The following is a 14,310-nucleotide window of genomic DNA, read 5'->3' on the forward strand; positions in this document are numbered from 1 at the left end:
TTAATAGAATACGCTTGTACAAATCAACGATTACACACGGGATTCATTTATTTTCTATTAAAATAATCAGACACACTTTCTTTAACTAGTGTGATAACCCTACCCCATATTTACTTTTGAGTACGTACTGTGGGTCAATGAAGGATATCATTAGGGATATAGTTTTCATACTTGTCCTAAACTTGTTTAGATGTACCACCGCATATAAATTGAAGCCCTGGTGTGGCAAATAGAAAAACACAAAATTAAGAACGACAAAAGGCCGGCATGGGACACGGCAAGGCCAGCTCTTGAGGGAGAAAAAACTTATACATCAGCTATGGCCTTGCCCACCTTACCGAACCAGGTGAAAGGTCGACATGGGCCATGGCCCGACAAACTGTTTAGCGAGAAAAAAATACTGAGCTATGGCCCACCTATCTGGTCAATATGCAGGGCGATATGGGCCTTGGCCCGCCAGCTAATAGGGGAGAAAGCAATTTTATATAATTTATTTTAGCGGGGCTTCTAACTAATATAAAGTAGCCATGATGGCATTCCCTCAAAAAATAATATAGGGCACACAAGAACAAGTGAACTAAGGAACTGCATGTCTAATAGGAGTGCGTAGACAACAATTTTTCTTGTTGCTTTTTAGGTTGAGCTATGCTCATATCATATCTTTTTCACTTAAAAATATCATGAACATAAGTGATATAAAGTTTCAAAATCCTTTTTGAAGGCACAATGTTTTCGGCCGTGTGCTAATGTGGCCATGACATTACCGTATCGAGATCAAATTATCGCTTGGCCAAGATGACCCATTTATAACAATATGAGCAAATACATTTGAATACGTTGATTGTCATTCTTTACAATAGTCATCCCAATTTTTTTTGCTGATACCTATGTTATTTCAATGAAAAAATTACAAACCTTTGATTTTATGTAATCCCTTGCAGGTCTTGTCATGTGTCCTGGTAAGATTGATATACAAGTGGTTAGAGCCGCTGGGGACACTGAGCGCGTTTCACAATACAACTGGGCCAAACATGTTTTCAACGCCATGATGGATGATGTGGCTACTGTGCAAAAGGCTAAACGCGAAGGCTTGACGAACATCAAGTTAGAATCGTGCCCAATACTGCCGCATGTTAGATCTTGTAAATACATTGTTATTTTCACACATGGTCTGATCCCCAAAAAATGATGTGTACATATCTTTTATGAAACAGGTTTTTTACCTTGACAAAATATTGGGACCACCCACACCTATGCAAGCATTGTATGTCCCAAGATCAAAAGCTTACAACAATGACAAGCTTTTGGCGCAAATAAGTCATATTACTAAAGCAGGATCTTGGAGTTTGTATGAGAAGTACAAGATGAAAAAGGTTATTTTTACTTCCCCCCAATGGACCACACTGCATTTTGTTGTAGGACTAAACAAACAATTAACTGGACTTTATTTTATCTTTCTTTTTTCAGTTTGTGTTGCCGGCTGAAGAGGGTACGAATGGGAGTGCTGCGCATCAAGGAACATCATGCTCACGAACAGCTGATAATAAGTCTCGCCCAGCTCAGTCTGGTGTAGGCGGTGTCTTTGTACCATCAAACGCAACGACAAATGCGTCTCATGCACATGCACCAGTGCAAGCCGAATCATTTGCTCTTTCTAATTACTCTTCTGAACAAGTAAGTGAGTATATTTTCATTATTCAGCCAACATAGGTGCATGGATCTCATTGTTTTTATGTGCATGTACACATTTGGCAGCTGAACAATTTGGTAATATCCTTGCAAAGCTTAATGAATGTGATTGAGAAGAAGGAAAGTATTGGGACAGATGATGCGTCTCTGCAAACACAGTCATTTGCTCATGATAATTATTCTCCTGAACAAGTAAGCAAATATATTTTTCATTATTCAGCTTAAGAGCCAACATAGGTGCATGTCTCTCACTGTTTTTTATGTGCACTTACACCTTTGGCAGTTGAAGAATCTGGTAACCTCCTTGCAAGGATTAATTAAGGTAATCAAGGAAAAGGATAATATTGGGACAGATAGCCGCAAGCGCAGCATAGATATGTCAAAGGGGAAAGAACATGTAATAGACGGAGAACAAGGCAGATCAGGTGCCGAAGAACAGCAGACACCAACCGAAGGTGAAATGTTCGCCACAACAAAAATCTATTTTGATGCATGAGGTTTTTGACTTTTTCGGTGATAAATTTTAAACCACAATACATATTGTTCTCCAGGCAAAAAAGCTAAGCCTACAATAGTATTCCAGAGAAAGCCTAAAGTGGAGAGCGGGTCGAAAGATGGGCAAGAAGGTATGTGGAGTGTTTTTCAAAGCGAATTTGGTGTCAATATTAATTTATGGAATAACATAAGTGCTAAAGATATATCTCGTATATATTTTGTCACTGTAGAAACATCTGCAAGTCGGTTCAGCAACAAGAGAATCTTCTTGATACTATCAAGAAGGGGATTGCTGACTTAACAAAAACCAGCGCATTCAAAATATATGATGGCGCCGGCAGCTTCAGCCATAAAAGAAATGATAAAAGTAATTAAACTTCTTGATGTTTGGAATAACTTCAGTTGTTTTTATTACGACTAATTTAGTGGGATCTTTCAAAAACTAATGCTTATCACTGATAATGTACAAACATTTTTGTTTTAGGCCCCCCAAGCATTGAATTCCTCCGAGAGGTTAAAAAACATGATGCCACTACCGGTGCAGGAGGATCAGTAGCAGCTCCTAACATTCCTGAAAATGTTGTTGATGCACGTCCACTTGATATGGCTCCACCTATCATGGATAATGACCCAGACCTCGAACAGTTTGTAGCTAACATACCATGTAAGATATATTAGTGGTTGAGTAACATTTTTTTTTCATTTCTACTGATTTTCAAAGTAAATAAATGCTGATAGACTTTTTTCTTTCCAAAATGAAGCTCATGTGCTCACTATGATATCGATGGATGCGGCTGGGCAAAACAATCTGAGCCAGAGAATCTTTGACCACATGCGCAATGCACCTATTGTGAACCCTGTTGGTGAGTGTTCTGGTGGTATGCTAGATTGTTAATAAGTAATTCTAAAAGAAGTTTTTAACTGTACTGACTTTTTAATGTATTAATGAACAGCTCAACATGTGGAAGCTGGTCCATCGAACGCTAACGAAACGATTGAATAGTCCCTTCAAAATCAGCAGGTCCGTGCTGGGGTGGTATACCGATGGATACTGTTCGCTGCTACAGACGAATTCTTGACGAGGTACATTTTTTCTTTTTGCATGAATTTCATTTGGCATTTCCCCTTTCATGAATGTTTGCAAAACAAACTCATCAACTAATCTGTGTCATGCAGGAACTTTATCTACATCCCTAGACAAATGCCAGTCATTATAACAGGGACTAGCCTGAAGAAGCAGCTCTGCAGTGCATTTGAGAAAGATGTGACGTCAGCTGTAGTTGTGCTGTTCAATGAGGTTGACCGCAAGGCCTGTGAGCATCTTTCTCGCTTGCGCAATCGTCATTTCCTTCCTCAAGAGTTCGAGGTAAGTACCTAAGATAATATATAATTTGGTGTGGTCAAAACAATTAACGAATGAAACTTTCTTTTAGGACTTATGCGATCTTTACGGAGGAACTCCACCTCTCGAAGCCATAGGGCACTTCTTCAGGGGGCCAAGTGTACCATACAAGGTCCAAGACTGCAAAGAGGTAACTTGCTATATATTGACAAAATGTACACATTTTTTTCTTTGCCTCATTTTTTGATATAACTAAAACTGTGAAAAATGTAGTCTTGCTCCATAACATTTCGTTTCCCATGTCAGGTAGTTGTGATACTACGTGACAATCTCAATTGGGTATGCTACATTTACAATATTAAGGGAACACATACCACGGTGCATGTGTACGACCCTGTGGTCAATGGTGATTTCCCCGCCATATCCGTGGCCAACCACCATCGTAGAGCTTATGATCTTTTCCAGGCACTGGGACACTGCATGTCTATTGTGCTAGGTGCAACTATCCCTAGTGCACTGGGATTTAACGTCATCAAACACACTAGGGGTCCAGGAGCGAGGTTAGATCTAACAAACATTCAGTCTTAATTATCATTTGTAAGTAAGATCTTCAGGTTGCTGAAATACTTCACTATTTTTCTTAAAAAAACAGCCCAAACGATGCGATATATGTTGCATATGCCGCAAGGAACATGACGAACAACCAAGCCAAACCTGTTCTGGATGAGGTATCAGATTGTTGTGCTGCTGCGATTTTTGGTGTCCTATGAAATGTTTATTCTTAATCAAATGCATAAGCAGTGTTGTTGGAAAACTCAACTATTTTGTAATCAAAATGTTTCAGGCGGACTTGCTTGAACATAGGAAGCTGCTTGGATACCTGCTCATGACCATGGATTCCAACATTCCGAAGATCAACGGTGTCTAAGCAACATTATCATGAAGACTATCTATCTTTTTCTCACTAGAAATTCATGTTTGCGACTGAGAGTTGCTGTATGTCTATGTACCCATGTGTACCTAAAAGCCCTCACACACTGTGTGTGTTGTGGTCTATCGGTGTTAGCGTCCGTAATTCAGTATGAGACTATTTGTTGTGAGTCGTAAAATGCACTATTTTTGTATCTGCTGGTCTATGAGACGGCTAATGACTATGTTAAGTGTTCGACATCACTCACTGCTTGTGTTCTACTTCTTCATACAATTTGTTATCCTCATGAAATGTTGATGATTTGGAAACTTAAATCAGATAGAACGTGTTCAGGTATGTCTTGTATGTCGATGTTCTTAAAATTGAAGTGTATATGGTGGCGGCTCTGCTGGGGTAACATTTTTTTGGAAGCGAAGTGTTTCTCAAGTCAATGCATATGTTAAAACTTCTTCAGCCAACATTTTGCTGCCCCAGACGCTTTGGTTAACTTATCATCATATATAACATCGTACCAATGCTGCAGCATACAAAACAAGGGATTGATTAGTTAGGGTAGGATGCATAGCCACATGAACATAGGCATGGCAAACAAACATACATCTAGGCGAAGGAACAAGATATTGACATCTGAACAAATACCCGAAAACTAATTTACTCTACATGTTACATTACTACACTAGATTTACCACCACCAACCGCCAAGCTAAAAAAGTTCCTTCACATCCTTTGCAGAGACGACCTTTGTCTCCCGCGCACAGCTCCGAAACCCTAGCGCCGCAAGGCAACTCCCCTTCGCCCACTCCCATCGCCGCCGCCGGATTAAGGCCAGCTGTCGTTAGAAGAGCACGAGGCTTCTTCTCCCCTCACTCCGTTGCTGCTAGCACGGATGGTTGGTGGCACACGGTGGCGCCAACGCGTTATAGGATTCGCGAGGTGGCACCTTAAAGCAGCTGCGGCGCCGGGTCTGGCCGTTTTCGATAGTCGACTATAGGCGGTGCGCTAGTATTATATGGCGACGGAGATGGTTGTGGCCTCTACCACATCATGGTAGTGGCTCATGACGCTGGTCTAGGTCGTTTCACGCCGACGGATGGAAATATCCGGCGTCGGCCCATCAATAAGCGGCTTATTTCGGCCTCCGAAACCCTTCCTTCGTCGTGAGGGAAAACCCTATCACCACCAGCCATATTCCCTTCGCCCACTCCCCTTGCCGCCACCTGGGCATCGACGCGTTAGGCCTTGCAAGGTGGCCTCTTAAAGAAGTAGCGGCGCTTGATCTAGACGATTCGTCGTTGCTGGATCTGGCCGTTTTCCGTAGACGAGAATGTGGGTGGTACGATGTGGTGGTGGCTCATGGCGATGGTCTAGGTCATTTTGCGGCGGCGGATGGACATCTTCGGCGTCGGCCAATCGGTTAGCAGCTTGTTTCAGCGTTCGATCCATTCCCTCGTCGCCCGGGCACTGCCTTTGTCGAAGGGTTGGCCCTCTCCCAGCCATGGTTCGTCGCTCATCTCGCGCCCGGGTAGTAGAACCGAACTAATCTCGCACAGGACGGGTCGATGAAGGCCAGCTTTTGGGCCGCCCTACCGGGTATTTGTGCTAGGGGCTGCCCATGGGTGCGAACGACTAGGCCTTTCCACTCTCCTTTTTGGTTGGAATAGCGGCGGGTCTCGGGTGAGATGGTGTCAAGGCCTTTGTTTCCGGGACGACCCTGGTGGTGGTAGCGCAATGATCATGTGCAAAATCACGTGTTTTCGGTGATACCAGACGACCATGGAATGTGGGCAGCATGGTGGCGTGGATGTCTCGTCCAGTGGCATTGAGTGTTGGCTTGGGTGAAAACCTTCCCTATCTTACTGAAGGCGTACTAAAGATAAAACCTTTCCTATCTTACTGGATGTCTCATCATGCATGGAGGCACAAAAAAAAGAGAACAAGAATCCATGAGCGTTCAGATTCATATAAAAAAACACAGTACAAAATATAGTGGCACTTAACATAAACTTCCATGACCACAGGAGATGCCCCAATTCCTGACTGATCTGAACATTTGCACTCAAACTCCCCTAGCAGTGCAATTACCCTTTGTGTGCCCCGGAATCTTGCATAGACTACACTTCACAATCCTTCTTCTGGATGGAGCGGGTGGCATTGGGCCGGCAGTATCTTCGTGAGCATGGCATGGGCCGTCCTCGTAGTGCTTTTTAGCTTTCTTAGCCACAATATAATCCATACGACTCTTTGGACGAAGGGAGCTAGGACGTCCTTTAGACAGCACACGTTGTGGAGGAAGCAGTTGGGTTTCTGACCCAACATCAGTTATGGTATGCCGGACAGGATTTGCTTGTTCGGCGATAGTATCAACAAGCATATCTGAAGCCTTCTTACTTGCAATTTGTTCTTTTGCCTCGCATATAGCTGCGAATGCCGTTTGGAATGACTCAGACCCGGACTCTGCCTCCTTGATAAGGTCCATAGCAGCCACATACAAAACATTTCTTCTATACGTAATTTGAGAAGACAGCTCCCCCAATTCACCCTCATTTGCCAGGTGCAGCGGCCTTGATTCCCTTGCCCATAAAGTCCATCGTTTGACTACATTCCTTGATGGAATCTTGCCAATATTGTTCTGAACTAAGACCTGAAAAAATAAATTTGTGAGTCAGATGTGCAATCATTACTATAGTTCTGTATAAATGAGATTGAGACGCATGACATAGGACCTTTAAAGAATGGCAACGCAGCAATCCGACATGATCAAAAAATCCACAATCACATGTGACAAGATCCCAACCGTCCTCCACTTTGACAGTGAATATTTTTTTGTCATAATCAGTTAAGGCTAGTTGCGGCGACAACTTGACCTTGTAGACATGACCAGGCTTGGGACGGCGTGCATCAAAAGAGCCAGATCTAAAAAGTTCGTGTGAAAATTTTTCGTACAAGGCCTTCGTGTACACAGCCGCTGCATCTATCTCGATAGTAGCGCCAATTACAAGCAGTCTGCGTGTCTGTTATTCGGTAGAATAAGTATATAAATGCGTGAGATAAAATAAAATGATATCAGATAGTAGCTTGATTATTAATCATGCTATATGAAAAAAAATACATGCATGATCTTTTATACCTGCTTGCTGACATAGTTTGCCTTGTCCTCTGCCTGGCTCCTGGATTCAAGCAATTTGTTGTACTGCTTAACGAACAAGTGCATTGGGGATGATCTGCTGATGAACTTTTTCAAGAGATGATTCGCACTCTCGCTCCATTGCGTGCTGGTCATTCCGGCACAGAAAGTGCCCATGAAGTATGGCATTGCCCACATGTCCCTCCATTTGAAAATCCTGCGAAGGTACTTGTTTCCTTGAAGCTTGTATTTTTTAATCAATTGATGCCACCTCCGCTCAAATGATTCTACATCCGTCTCTTCATTTACTATCGCGTGGAATTCCTTCTTGAAGACAGAATGTTTGCTGTACACATGTCCAATTTTCTCTTTCAACACCTTTAACACATGCCATCTGCACCATCTGTGACGGGTGTGGGGCATTGTAGTTCGTAAAGCATTTTGCATAGCTTTGCATTGATCTGTAGGAGTACAAAAGAAAAGTGATCAAACTAAGGCGAACATATAATAGCATATGTATAACCTGATAACCTACGACAATGTATGAAGACAACTTTTATAATCTGACCTATCAATATAGTAGTAGGATGTTTCCCATCCATCAAGTCAATAAAATTTCTGAATGCCCACTCAAATGTAGGAGTCTTTTCATCAACCATGAGGACGCCACCAAAAATAATAGACTGGAAATGGTTATTGACACCAACAAAAAGCCCAAATGGCATGTTATACAGGTTGGTCCTGTAAGTGGTATCGAAAGTAACCACCTCACCAAAATGTGCATAATCTAGACGGTTTTTACCATTACACCATATTACTGTTTTCACCCTGCTTTCACCATCTACTTGCACGCAAACTTTGAAGTCCGGATCTTTGGCACTCATATCCTGAAGTATAGTAGTGGTTTTGGCCATATCATTGGCGATAGAATCATGAGCTATGCTTGCACACAGTGTTCTCAGTGTCTGCTTTCTAAAAGGCACGCCTAGAGAAGATCCAAGACCTGACCCTAATATGTTGTATATCTGATCAAATCTGATGTTGTTCTCCCTGAGGTTACGAATAAAATCCTTTGCTAAAGGACTTATGACGCTATGTGATTTCCACTGTTTTTTCTCACCACACTTCACAGATAGTGGGTGATTGTGCTTGTTAATGAAAACGGTCACATACCATCCATGGTCGTCAGTTCGATGTAGTCTTATACGAGCTTCACAACCAGTGCGGCATGTTGTTGTGTTTGGCCTTTCTTCTTTGCCCTGTGTTAATGGTAACGACACAAAGTCATAGGCAGAAAAAAAGTAGTATGAACCACTAAACCGACCGAGACCATACAAACAATTAAGTTTAAAATGATGCATACCGCGCACTGGCAAACGATGTCCTGCATTGTTCTGTATTTTTTGCTATTAGTGCTACTCTTTCCATAGCGAATACCAAAGCCACACTCTCAAGAGAACATGTTGTAGAAATCATAAGCTTCATCCTTTGAATAAAAAATTGTTCCAACACTTGGAACAAAAACATCTGCATCGCCCCTAAAGGCAGCGCGTTCCACACACTTTTGGAACGGACTTTTTACTGAAGGGGCAATTCTGTAGTCCAGTCCTTCAAACGCTTCCCGCTTACTACAAGTTGCGGCAAAAGAGTTAAAGAGTAGTTTACAATAACGTATTCATCCAGCAAAAATGTAGAGAAACAAAACAACCTTGGAGTATTAAAAACATGACCTTCTTGCACCGTGCACTTAAAAAAGACTCTGCTAAAACTATTATTTGAACATGTTTTTTTGGCATATTATGCTTAAAAAACTCTGCTAAACCTGTATTTTTAGTGAACAAATAAGTTTTTGCCAAGAACATCCTGATGTACCCAAGAAATTTATGAAGTTTGACGGCGGCAAAATACAGTCTAAAGATAGTACCCATGAAAAAAAACTAGCTGGTATCTACACACAACACCTGGAGTTTGCTGATGGTTCACACTAATGAACTACTTAACAACAAAACGATACTTGCCAGTTCATATATTATGCCGTTATCACCATCGTACAGCACAGGAAAGAAACTTCTAACAATAGTTAAACAATCGCAGTAGAAAAATAAATCAAAATGTACTACCTTTTCCGCTTCGGTGCCGATCTTCCAGATTGCAGTTTTGAAAACTCTGGATTCGTTGTGATTGAGTCAACAACACCACAGCCAGGATTAGAACAAGTTGATAGCTCGGTGCCGCCTTTGTTTGATCTGCAAGGAGGGGGTCGCAGGTGTTTGAGTCATTTTTTCAGGGAAAAAAAACTAAGTGTGCAAATCAAACATGAGACGACATCTTTATGATGGCTACTGAACGGGGTAAATACCTGTTAGAGAGCGCATCCATGCTGGCAGGAGTTAGAGCAACGACCATGTGCTATCGGTCTACAGAGGTGTCTTCTTCGCGGCCATGGATGGAGCTCTCATGCTGCGAGCAAAGGGGTTGTGGGGCAAAATGGGCTCCTCATCCGCAATATGTAGCAGCCTGGAAGATGAACAGTATCACAGATGAATGAGCAGAGGATTGCTTTTTTATTCATCGGGCATTGGCCCATGTGCTAAAGTGTTTGGATAGGTGTGCCATCCATCATTACGAACGAAAGAAAAATAGCCTCTATAGGCCTAGGGGTATGCAGGCTAATCGGTTGCAATCAGAGAGACTAATGAGGCCTTGGGCTGATTGGGCCTTAATCGGTTCTTTTTGAATTCAAATGGTACACGCATTCACATGCAACAAGGCTGGCGATCCTACGGCGTGGACCATGGGTTCGGCCGAACCATGGTCCAGAATCTCGCCTCTCATTGTCTAGGTGTAGGAGCCTTTGTTGATCAGCCATCCATTTGTTGTTCCAGGTACCATAGGCACCAAATTTCATTACCTTGAGCACCTTTGCATTCAAAACAAAAAACTTGGCAAAGGTAACATCGGGTGTCTTCCCTTCATATGCGTTCAATACTACTGCTTTGAGATGGAGATCAAGGCATTCGATAGGATCAAATGTGTCATATTGCCGCACATTTTTCATATCATTCCTGAAACATGACTGCAGAAGAAGAACAAATTAGGTATATTATCCACTTAAGTAGTGAGCAATATAGGTTAGTTGCATGCATGATGTATGAATTCACGATTATTGAATGATATAAAACTCTTAACACGTGTTTCTTAACTTGAAATATGTGTCTTTTTAACTTGAAAGTTTCCTAAACAAGGCATCATATGATGATCAAAAGTAATGCATATAAGCATATATTATTTCTGAATGTCCAAACTATGCATATCAAGAGATATCTGATCGGTCAAAGTTAAAACACTTTGGACAGGTTTTAATTCCATGCAATCTTACACCTTTGCTAAAGTGGTTAACATTTCGTAAGCATGATTCTCGCCTGGACGTATAGCTTCTCTATGCAGGGAAAGCATCTAAGTAATCCAACAACTGAATCCAAATTGGGGCCGATAGATTCTAGAGCCAAGACCTTCACTGTACGCATCACCTCGGTGAGCCTGATGGGGATCATTTCCTGAAAAATAAACCAATACACACGCATACACATCAAAAAAGAACCGACCGTGACACAAATTGTAAATGCATAAATGCATCATGCAAGTCTCAGGACGAACAAGACTTGTTATACCTTAATAATTATGGTTCCAATCACAAGTTCGGATATTGTTTTAGACAGATAGCCCAATACGGTCAGTTTGGGCGCCATGATGACCCTGATTGTCCTTGGGCCATACCAACCGGCTTGCATTAATCTTTCAAGGCAAGGTGCATCCTCAATGACAAGTTCTCGGAAAAGAAGCGCTTCATCATATTGGTTAAAAGTAGATACGCATACGCCAATACTTTGTAGAGTCGGCGAGACGATCCGAATGCTGCTGAGCCCACTGATCCTGCGAAGCTCGAGGCCCTCAAGCACAGTACAGCCGGCGAGCAGGTGGTGCAGGGTTCCTTCGGAGATGTAGATTTCGTAGAGTTTGAGATGCTTCAGCCGAGGGAAACTAAGCGCCGAAGCAGCGTTAATCTCGGGGAAATCGCAGCCGCCGATGATGGCGATGCGCAGCGAGGACGCGAAGCGGAGGGCGGGCAGCGGCAGCGGCAGCGTGCGTGTTGGCTTGTCGCTCCAGCAGTAATCGAGCTCCTCGAGGCCGTCGAGGGCGGGGGACCGGAACCAGCCATCGAACTTGGCGTAGAGGTCACGGCTGATGTCGATCTTGAGAGGGTTGTAGAGGGAGAGGCGGCGGGCGGGGCCAGGGTGCGCGGCCAGGATCATAGAGACGATGGAAATCCACTCGCTTTCCTTCCTGGAGAGGTCCTTGTCGACGGCAAGGTTGAGCGGCGCGGAGCGCCAGAGGTGGCGCCATCGGGAGGAGAGAACGGTTGTCCGCGTGGTTTCCTTGACGGGGATAAGGGAGATGATCTGATGATGCTGCCCAGGATTTCGTCAGGGAGCGCGCTGATGAGGTCGACGCACGCATGGTCGCCAAGATCCATGATCGCCGACGCCGTATGCCCCGGCTCGTCTCGCCTCCTCTTCTCGGATACGGATACGGAAGCCTCCAGATCGTCCATGGCCGCCGCCGTAAAAAGGGTTCTGCAAAGTTTTTTGGATTCTGCGAAGTTGAACGCTTCGTGCACGAGCAAAGGAGCAAGACTTTGGAATACGTACCGGTTTATAACACGTGAAAGAAAACATAAAAACATCCCTTTTACGGAATAAAAAAAATAACCTATTTTACCTTTTTCGATCAATTAACTCTGATCCAGGAAATTGGCCCATCTTCTATATTATAAAGAAATACAAACATGCTTCCATACGGTGACATGCAAGTCACTTAAAATGACTCAACATTGATCTAAAAATTTGACTCAACATTGATCTAGAAAAATGACTAAACATTGATATAAATAAAAATGACTCAACATTCTTAGCTAAACCTTGCATGGCACGATTCCAAACTTGTACTAGCTAGCATGAAGATGTATGACACTGCTTTTTTTGACGGAACCTCGTCAGAGGGCGGGGAGCTCCCGCATTGCATTAAGAAGAAGAGAATTGGTCCAGTTAATAAGGGAAACCGGACCCAAAAACAGTACATGGCACGGTTAATCAAGGGAAACCGGCGAAGACCACACACACCCGACTAGCACTCACGGAACATCGTCCGATCCGGATACAAGAGTGCCTAGGCCCAAGACCATCGACAACACAACATACCCAGCCAAATCAATCTCTGCAACCTCAAGAACACGCCTGCAACCAGATGTGCACTCACGCCTAACCTTAAGAAAAATGCTATCACACATTAACCTCCACCAAGGCACGAATTGCCTGGATCGCCGTCGACGTGAGCGGTTTCTTGTACATCTGCAAATAAGTCTTCATCTTCTCTTGCACATCCTCCTCGGTGACTTTCTTAGATGTCATTCCCTTCGGTAGCTCCCCAAAAGCCTCCGCCAACCTATATTCAGCACGCTTGGCAGTCTGGATGTTGCAACTTTTGTTCTTTTTATCCATACGTCCACTACGCCTCTCGGGACAAGTAGATGCCCCTTCAATCTGCACATGAATCGGTGCTTCGAGCAAGGACCGCGGAGCTGTGCAACTGAAACTACTTAGGAACTCATCCAACAAGGTGGTTGAACCCGGACCTTGAGGCATGCCAATGTTACCAAGTAGCTCCTCGGACACCCAAGACATCATATTGGTAGTGCCCCCTGAAGAAAGCATCACTGGAGAGGATACCAAGGGAGGCACCTCTGCAGCCAAGCCAGTGGGCAAAACCACCTCAATCTGCTCCATGTCCTTACTCACTTTGACTATCTCCTCAACCGTTCCTTGCTCCTCCTTGTGTTGAATCATCATCTTGTGCAAAACTACATCGAAAGTAGGAAGAACATCTGCAGGAAACGCCATAGTAGCCAGTACCTCGGACGAGCAACCAGCCACACTAGTCTCACTGACACCCTTAGCACAAGCAACAACGAGAGGTGCCGGTTCCTCATGCTCACACCAGGGGGGAGGCGGATCCATCGGCGCCGAGGAAGAGAAATGTCCTCCACCGATCCTCAAAGTCCCATCCTCTCGCACCTCAGGAGACCCATTGATGGTCGGCGAAGAAACAACACTGTCACTGATAGCCTCCAGCCGCTCTAAGAGGCTCGAAACCTGAACCGCCCAACCCTGCAGAGCGAACGCCATGTCGCGGAGAGGCTGAATGACCTCCTATGTACGAGTGGCAGCCAGTGCTTGCACCTTGGTGCGCAGGGCCTCGATCTGAGCTGCAAAGTGGGGTTGCAGCAGCCCCAATTCAGCACCAATGGAAGACTTGACGAGGTCGGCAAGACCTGAGCAGGGGGAGCCGGAGTTGCTACAAGGCGCCTCCTGAAGGAGCACAGCCGGAGAGGCAGGAACGGAGGCCCACGAGCGATGTGGCGGATATGGCGGAGGTGCGTGGCAGGGTGGCGCATCCGGTGACCGACATGGAGAGGCCGCAGGCGAGGGGGAGTGGCGGGTTGAAGCTTGTTTGGCCGGAAGACGCGTCGGGCCCTCCCGCTCGCGGTGGCCAGAGATGCCACAACCCAGGCACCTTATAGGGCCGCGGCAGTCAGCCACAAAGTGCTCCGACGCGAGGCAACGGAAGCAGCGGCCATACGTTCTCCTCTTGAAGGCGAGGGAGACACCGACC

This window comes from Triticum dicoccoides, chromosome 5A (assembly GCF_002162155.2).
Source record: "Triticum dicoccoides isolate Atlit2015 ecotype Zavitan chromosome 5A, WEW_v2.0, whole genome shotgun sequence".
NCBI lineage: Eukaryota > Viridiplantae > Streptophyta > Magnoliopsida > Poales > Poaceae > Triticum > Triticum dicoccoides.